At 40.4% G+C, this 7,829-nt stretch overlaps 2 pseudogenes; one reads left to right on the top strand and one right to left on the bottom strand.

Annotated features, from left to right (window-relative positions):
• The first annotated feature begins 371 nt into the window (after window positions 1-371).
• On the top strand, window positions 372-787 carry LOC102749733 (small ribosomal subunit protein uS10 pseudogene; annotated as a pseudogene).
• Window positions 788-2,602: 1,815 nt separating this feature from the next.
• Window positions 2,603-3,966, bottom strand: LOC102749441 (large ribosomal subunit protein eL37-like; annotated as a pseudogene).
• Between the last annotated feature and the right edge of the window lie 3,863 nt (window positions 3,967-7,829).

Raw genomic sequence — 7,829 nt, 5'->3', positions numbered from 1 at the left:
ATTTCAAACAACACTGTAGCCTATTTCTGAAGGTATGTACAGCTTGCTTAAGAGTTTCAGCCATAATAGAGGCCAAGAAAGTGCCAAGTAATCTTAAGGGACCAGAATACATTGAGATCAGAAACTAAGGTTAAGGTGTGCCCAGTTATACCTGTTGAGCAGTCATAATGAATCTTATTTCCTGAGCTATGATGAAGAGTCGGGTGATGGAATGAAGTGTGCATCACCCTCCAGAACAGACTCCTGCTCCTGTCAAATCCGGGTAATAAAATACGAATTAAACACAACCCTGTGAATCTTTGAGGAAGACACGGTCGCAGCTACAGCAGAGGTTTGGACGCCCTGCTCCTGCTCCTGACTCACCGCTGTTCGCTCTCACGGGGGAACGGGCAGTCAGGAAGGCGCTCCGCAGCCATGACTTTTAAAGACACCGGGAAGACACCCGTGGAACTGGAGGTGGCGATTCACGGAATTAGAATTACTCTCACCAGCTGCAACGTAAAATCTTTGGAAAAGGTATGTGCTGACTTGATCAGAGGTGCAAAGGAAAAGAATCTCCAAGTGAAAGGACCAGTTCGGATGCCTACCAACACTCTGAGAATCACTACAAGAAAAACTCCTTGTGGTGAAGGTTCTAAAACTTGGGATCGTTTTCAGATGAGGATCCACAAGTGACTCATTGATTCGCACAGTCCTTCTGAGATTGTTAAACAGATTACTTCCATCAGTATTGAGCCAGGAGTTGAGGTTGAAGTCACCATTGCAGGTGCTTAAATCAACCTTTTTAATAAATTATCAGTTGTTAAAAAAAACACAAAAAACCCACAACCCTATGGGCCTTTCACAGTAAGTCAAGACTCTATCCAACCACCAAGCAACCTCCTGCGACAAAGATTGTCTTTGGAACCCTCCCAAAGGAAACCTCAAAGTCATTTTGTCATGTGATGAATTTCTCACCATCTCAGGGTTAGATGCTATTAAACTGAGTTCCTTCTTGGTACAATTTCACTTGTGTTCTTTTGGTTGACTCTTGTTAGAGATAACAAAATAGCTGGCTCGCATTTTTTAATTTTTTAATTTTTTATTTTTTTAAAGATTTTATTTATTTATTTGAGACAGAGAATGAGATAGAGAGAGCATGAGAGGGGGGAGGGTCAGAGGGAGAAGCAGACTCCCCGCTGAGCAGGGAGTCCGATGCGGGACTCGATTCCAGGACTCCAGGATCATGACCCGAGCCGAAGGCAGTTGCCCAACCAACTGAGCCACCCAGGCGCCCCTGGCTTGCATTTTTATACATTAGTAAAAATCAAATAAAGTGCCATTTTTCTATTTTGTGCCCTGATAGTGGGTTCCTTTAGAAGTCAGGTTCCATACTTTAACTTTAGAACAACATTTAATTTCATTATAGTTCTAGATTATGAACCTTGAATCTGAATAGAAACTCCTAAAATTAAGATACAGAATAGGAGTAGCCATAGCTAAACAGCATAATATATGTCTTTACGATAACATAACTTCTTCACATTGACAATCATCTCGAAGACAGGTTTTTAGCTTAGTGGCATTTTTTTTTTTCACAATAGCAGAATAATAGTAATTAGAATACACGCACACACACGCACACACACACAGACCATCATCCCCAACCACCACCAAAACAAAGCAACCTGCTCAGAAAACAAACGAAATCACTCCACTTAATTCTTGCAATCTTGGTTTTAAAAATTAGCCTGCCTGAATTTAAGTTTTTCCTGTTGATATTTCATAAGTCTGAGTTTTTTTCGTTTTCTATATAAACTCTCACTGTGAGGACTCCTAGTGTGGTATAACTTTAAATTCAAAAACTTCTGCTTTAAAACTTCATCTTTATTATTTTAACTTTTTAATTAAAGATTATTTATTTATCTATTTGACAGAGAGAGACACAGTGAGAGAGGGAACACAAGCAGGGGCAGTGGGAGAGGGAGAAGCAGGGGCAGTGGGAGAGGGAGAAGCAGGCTTCCCACGGAGCAGGGAGCCAGACGTGGGGCTCGATCCCAGGACCCTGGGACCATGACCTGAGCCAAAGGCAGACGTTTAACCAACTGAGCCACCCAGGCGCCCCAAAACTTCATCTTCAAAAACTCTAAAATTGCAGGATGCCTGGGTGGCTCAGTCAGTTAAGCAACTGACTTGATTTTGGCTCAGGTCAGGATCTCAGGGTGTGAGATCGAGCCTTGCCTGGGGCTCCCACTCAGTGGGGAGTCTGCTTAAGATATTCCCTCTTCCTCTCCCTCTACCCCCTCCCCCCGCTCTTGCGTGTGTGCTCTCTCTCTCACAAAATAAATAAATGAAATCTTCAAAACAATTTTTCAAAAACTTCTAAAATTGCTGCAACCTTTTTAAAATTGATTTTTATTTATTTATTTTAAAGATTTTACTTATTTATTTGAGAGAGAGCGAGAGAGATCACAGAGGGAGAGGGAGAACCAGACTCACCGCTGAGCGGGGAGCCCAATGGGGGCTGGATCCCAGGACCCTGGGATCATGACCTGAGCTGAAGGCAGACGCTTAACGACTGAGCCACCCAGGCGCCCCTTAAACCAGGACATTTATCGTGTGACTAATCCTTGAAATCCTTAAGATGAACTGGATGCTGCAACAGCTGCCCTCTTGGGTTTAGGTGTTGTTCCTTCCTGGAATTCAGGTCTGAATCTGCAGTACATGATTTTTAGGTGCCTCATTCCACCGGTCCAGTGGTATTTTAGCTTTAGCACTCCAGTTATCCTCTCTCTTCCTCTTGGCAGGATAGCCGCGTTTGCCACAGTTGACTTTTGAAGATGACAGGCCTTAGAGTCACAGTGGTGACACAATGAGGGCGTCTTATTGTGATGCTTTCCAAATGATGAAGTCCCCTTCGTCCTCTCATTTCTGCCGCTGAGACCAAAGACTAAAATTGCTCCATCTTTACCAACGAAACTACTCTTTTAGGAATTACTCCTTTTCAAGTTAAATGGCATAATAAGTCAAGGAGAAGAAAAAACTGGCTTGAGAGTCAAGATGTTGAAAATCACTGTAAGTTGCCTAACCAGGAATACAACGAAAGGAAAGATTATTTTACTAAAACAATGTTTGAAAATATATTTCATGTCTCAAAACAAAACAACATTAGGTGGATGTGTTTCTGGAAACTTGCAACAAGCTTGTATGTAACTGTAAAGTGTAGTAAAATACAATCTAGTTAGGACACAGGTATCCTATCATAATACTTATTTTTGTTCAAACTCAATCGTGACAAAATGACTGTCAGTTATCTCTATTTGGGAAGGTTCCAAAGACAATCTTTGTGGGCAGGAAGTTGGTGGTGGGATAGAGTCTTGACTTACTGGGAAAGACCCAGTGGGATGTGCATAATTGATATTCTATTACCAGGATTTGACAGGAGCAGAAGTCTGCTCTGGAGGGTGATGCACACTTCACTCCATCACTCGACTCCTTGTTATAGTTCAAATTCAAATTCCCCAGCATCCTATATTTAGACCAATAGTGACAGGTGCAAAGAATTCAGGTAAAGGCAGAATAAAAAGAGGACTAGATGGGGCACCTGGCTGGCTCAGTTTAGGTAGAGCATGTAACTCTTGATCTTGGGGTTGAGCGTTTGAGCTCCACATTGGGTGTAGAGATTACTTGAAAAAAAAAAAAAAGAGGACTAAAAATAGTTTGTTCAGAGTGCAGTAAGATTCCTGGAGATCTAAACACTTGAAAGAGGTCAATATTACTCTCTTTGTCTATGTTTACTTCATAGTATCAAAATAAGTACACACTCATATTACACTAGCAAATATTGCTACTTCATAGTAATTTTTTTCTTCAACATTGTGCACTTATGGAAGTCAAATGTCTGATGGTGCTTAATTAATACTAATCTTTGTCTCTTGCGGTTTTATTAGGAGCTAGTTTTTTCCTTACCCTTACAAATTTTCTCATTTTCAGTTTCTACTCCGAAGTTCCCATGTTGGGGGAGTATCACAATCAAATTAAACAGGTATCTCCAAAACCAAAATAGATCACTACAGGAAGCAGTTAGAGACGCTAATCAAGTCTGACCAAGAGGAAGAGTTCATATTAAAGAGGAGAGGAGAAAGAATTTTGAAGTGCAAACATTGACGAAGAGATCTATTGGATGCTTTCCCTTTTTTCTCTTGCTGGTTGAGGATTTATCTCCCAGAATTATCAGATCCAAGAAAGAAAGAGAAAAAGAAAGAGAAAAAAGAAAACCCCGTAAGGCATTAGATCTCCCAGACAAGAGTTTGGGTTAGATATCCAATTAGATTTAATTTTTGAAAAAGTAAAGATATAAAGGGAAGTACTGAAGAAGATGAAAAGGAATAGAGAAAGTGGATTGGAACAGGAAAAAAAAAGGAAAAGTAATCTGTGTAGAAAGAGACAGAAGAAAGCTTTTTCAGGAAGAAGAGAATATATTTTATGCATTGTTTTAGAGAGTTAGTTCCAAATGCTATAAACTAAAATTGCACACAGATGTTTGGTTTCCTCTCCAGGGGTCCTCATTGGGAAGATGAACATTGTCTAGTGGCCAGAGGGCCTTGCACAGTTGATTCTTTTTTTTTTTTTTTTTTTTTCCTTTTTAAGGTAAGCTCCACACCCATCATGGGGCATGTACTTACAATGGGGAGATCCAGAATTGTATGCTTTACTGACTGAGCCAGCCAGGTGCCCCATCAGTTGATTCTATTTCTGAGGTGAGTTCAGAGTGTTTACAGATTTCTATGCATGTTTCTTACATTTTACCAGATTCCAATTCTTTTTTTTTTTAAAGATTTTATTTATTTATTTGACAGAGAGAGACACAGTGAGAGAGGGAACACAAGCAGGGGGAGTGGGAGAGGGAGAAGCAGGCTTCCCGCCTAGCAGGGAGCCTGATGTGGGGCTCCATCCCAGGGTCCTGGGATCATGACCTGAGCGGAAGGCAGACGCTTAACCAACTGAGCCACCCAGGCACCCCAACCAGATTCCAATTCTTATATGCTTAATCAAAGAGGAGAGTTGAAACACCACTAGACTCAATGTCAGAGCAATGGGGATTTTTTCAACTAGAATTGTATAGAAGAAAGAGCACTTGATTGAGTATAAGGAGATTCAGGTTTTGATTTTAGCTTTTCCACTAATTAGATGAGTTAGTTTGAGAAAGCTGATTAATCTCTGATTCTCATTTGTAAAATGAGTGGGGTTGAAATGGATAATTTCTAGTACGTCTTTCCAGTTCTTATTTACCTATCAGACAACCTTTTAAGTTCTTCAACCAAAAGTATACCAATTTGCTAATCTTTAGAGCAACATTAAAAAAAAACTTAACAATGAAAGAATAGTTTAGAAAAAAAAATAGAAGCAAAGCAAACACAACAAAGTCTTTGAGAAGCTGTAACTTTTCTATAAAATAAAAAAAAAGGAAACAATCAGGTTTTTTTAAACCTGCTTTTTAAATTTCTCAGTAATTGCTTCTCCTCTCTCAGCGGTCTCAGATCTAGAGGTGCAGTGTTTTCCAAATCCTAAATCCAGTCTTGCATAGGAGAGGGTTAAGTCACAGTCAATCCCCTACCCTACCCTTAGTTCTCTTAATGAAAAGGAAGACAGCCTAGACTACATCCTCACCTTGGTATGACGATATATGTTTAAAGAGTTGTATATCTGCACAAGCAGTGTTGGCAAGGAATGGATATTGTAAATTAACTTCATTTACATGCTGTAGAATTTATCAGTGACATTGTCATACAACTATTCAGAATCATGGAATTATGACTCATGTGATTTCTTTGGGTATTATATGTCATAGGGAAGCTCAAGTGAGCCGGACAGGTAAACTTATCTTAATGGGTTACCACAGACGGATGTGTGGTTTAGATTTCAAGGCCAGGAATTTTTCACAATGGGCTTGTGGAGAATTATTCAGGTTAAACTTCTTGTCTAGGAGCACCTCGCTGGCTTAGTTGAAAGAGCATGTGACTCTTGAGCTCAGGGTTGTGAGTTTGAGCCCCACGTTGGGTGTAGAGATTACTAAAAAAATAAAAAAAAAAAAAGCTTAAAAAAATTAAACTTCTCCTTGTCTAGAAGATTTGTACAACTCGATCTGGTAGCCGCTAACCACACTGAGCACTTTAAATGTGGCAAGTCCAATGAGAGGTGCTGTAAGTTTAAAATACACAACAGAGTTTAAAAACAGTATCAAAAGAAAAAAAATAATGTAAAATAGATAATAACTTTATATTGGTTAAATGTTGAAATGATAATACATTTATTTTGGACATATCAGGTTAAGGAAAATGTATTAAAATCAGTTTAATCTGTTTCTTTTTACTTGTTTATTGTGGCTGGCAGAAATTTTAAAATTACATATATGTCTCCTATTTGGGGCTCAAGTTATATTTCAGTTATGCAGTGCTGGTCTGGACCAATAGCTCCTTTAATACAGGGAACATTCTGGTCTTCATTTGCATGATATCCTTAGCACCTAATGTGAATGGCCAATAAATGTGTTGAATGCATTATTAGTGAATGCCAAACAGAGACTTATAGTCAGGCTATCTCCTCCCCTGAAGGAGAAGAACGTTGTTGGAGACCATGACAAATCTTTTGCTTATTCCTCTACTTTTTTATTCCAAACAGACCATTTTTCCCCCTGTCCGTTGTTTTAGCATCAATCAGGTTTAGAAGAGCACTGTTTTTCAGTCTCAGATATGCTAATATACCAATGCTTACATACTTTGAAGCTCTAGTTTCTTGAATGGCTTAAATTCCCCTTAATCTCCTTTAGTCAATTGTTATTTTCCTCCCTAGGGTGATATGCTGCATAGTCTCTGGCAACTCAGCATCATCCTTAGCCTCCTCAAAGGCAGCACTATATTTCCCAGAATTTCCTTCCCTGTATGGTTCCAGGTTGGAATCTGTCAATGAGACTGGTTCAAGATTTAGTTCAAGATTTAGAGGGGGCGCCTGGGTGGCTCAGTCGGTTAAGCGGCTGCCTTCGGCCCAGGTCATGATCCCAGGGTCCTGGGATCGAGTCCCACATCAGGCTCCCTGCTCGGTGGAGAGTCTGCTTCTCCCTCTCCATCTGCCTGCCTCTCTGCTTACTTGTGCTCTCTCTCTATCTCTCTGTCAAATAAATAAATAAAATCTAAAAAAAAAAAAAAAAAGATTTAGAAGGCAGAAGAGAAGGATGTCATTGTTTTCCAGTTAGTTACAGGAAGATGCATGGACAGATGGAGGTTCAAAGCTGCTTACAGATAAACTTCTTGAGGAACTCTAGCATCTATGTTGCTGATTAAGATAGCTGGTATGGGGTGGACACATGTGGACACATGGAAGCTAAGGGAGTTTAGACTTAAGGGGCTTCTTTCTTGCATGGGCCCTTTCAAGACTATGAGAGTGGCATTAGTAATTTTGTATTCATTATTTTTTTCTTAAAGAGAGGCGTCTAAATTGCATAAGCTTTAAGTCTTCCCAAACGCGGCTGTAGCCCAGAATGGTTGAGTCTCCTAGAGATTCTGTAACTCTAGTGGCTTTGGGAGGGTTCTCAAGAACCACTGGCTGGATTTGTTATCTTTAGTGGAGCTTCTTGGATTTTCTCTCTCACCGCCCCCCCCAACCCCCCAGCCTTTCCGGAAGTTGTGGAAGCTCTAAGTCCCTTCATACTAGGAACAGAGTGGCTTTTATTTTCATGATCGAGTCAGTCATTGCTTAAAAATGTTTGCTGCCGGGGCGCCTGGGTGGCTCAGTCGTTAAGCGTCTGCCTTCGGCTCAGGTCATGATCCCAGGTTCCTGGGATCAAGCCCCGC

The sequence above is a fragment of the Leptonychotes weddellii genome, chromosome 5 (assembly GCF_054177405.1).
Source record: "Leptonychotes weddellii isolate Sample4059 chromosome 5, ASM5417740v2, whole genome shotgun sequence".
Classification (NCBI taxonomy): Eukaryota; Metazoa; Chordata; class Mammalia; order Carnivora; family Phocidae; genus Leptonychotes; species Leptonychotes weddellii.
Note: the sequence above shows the minus strand (reverse complement) of the source record. Positions and strands in the feature narration are given on the sequence as shown.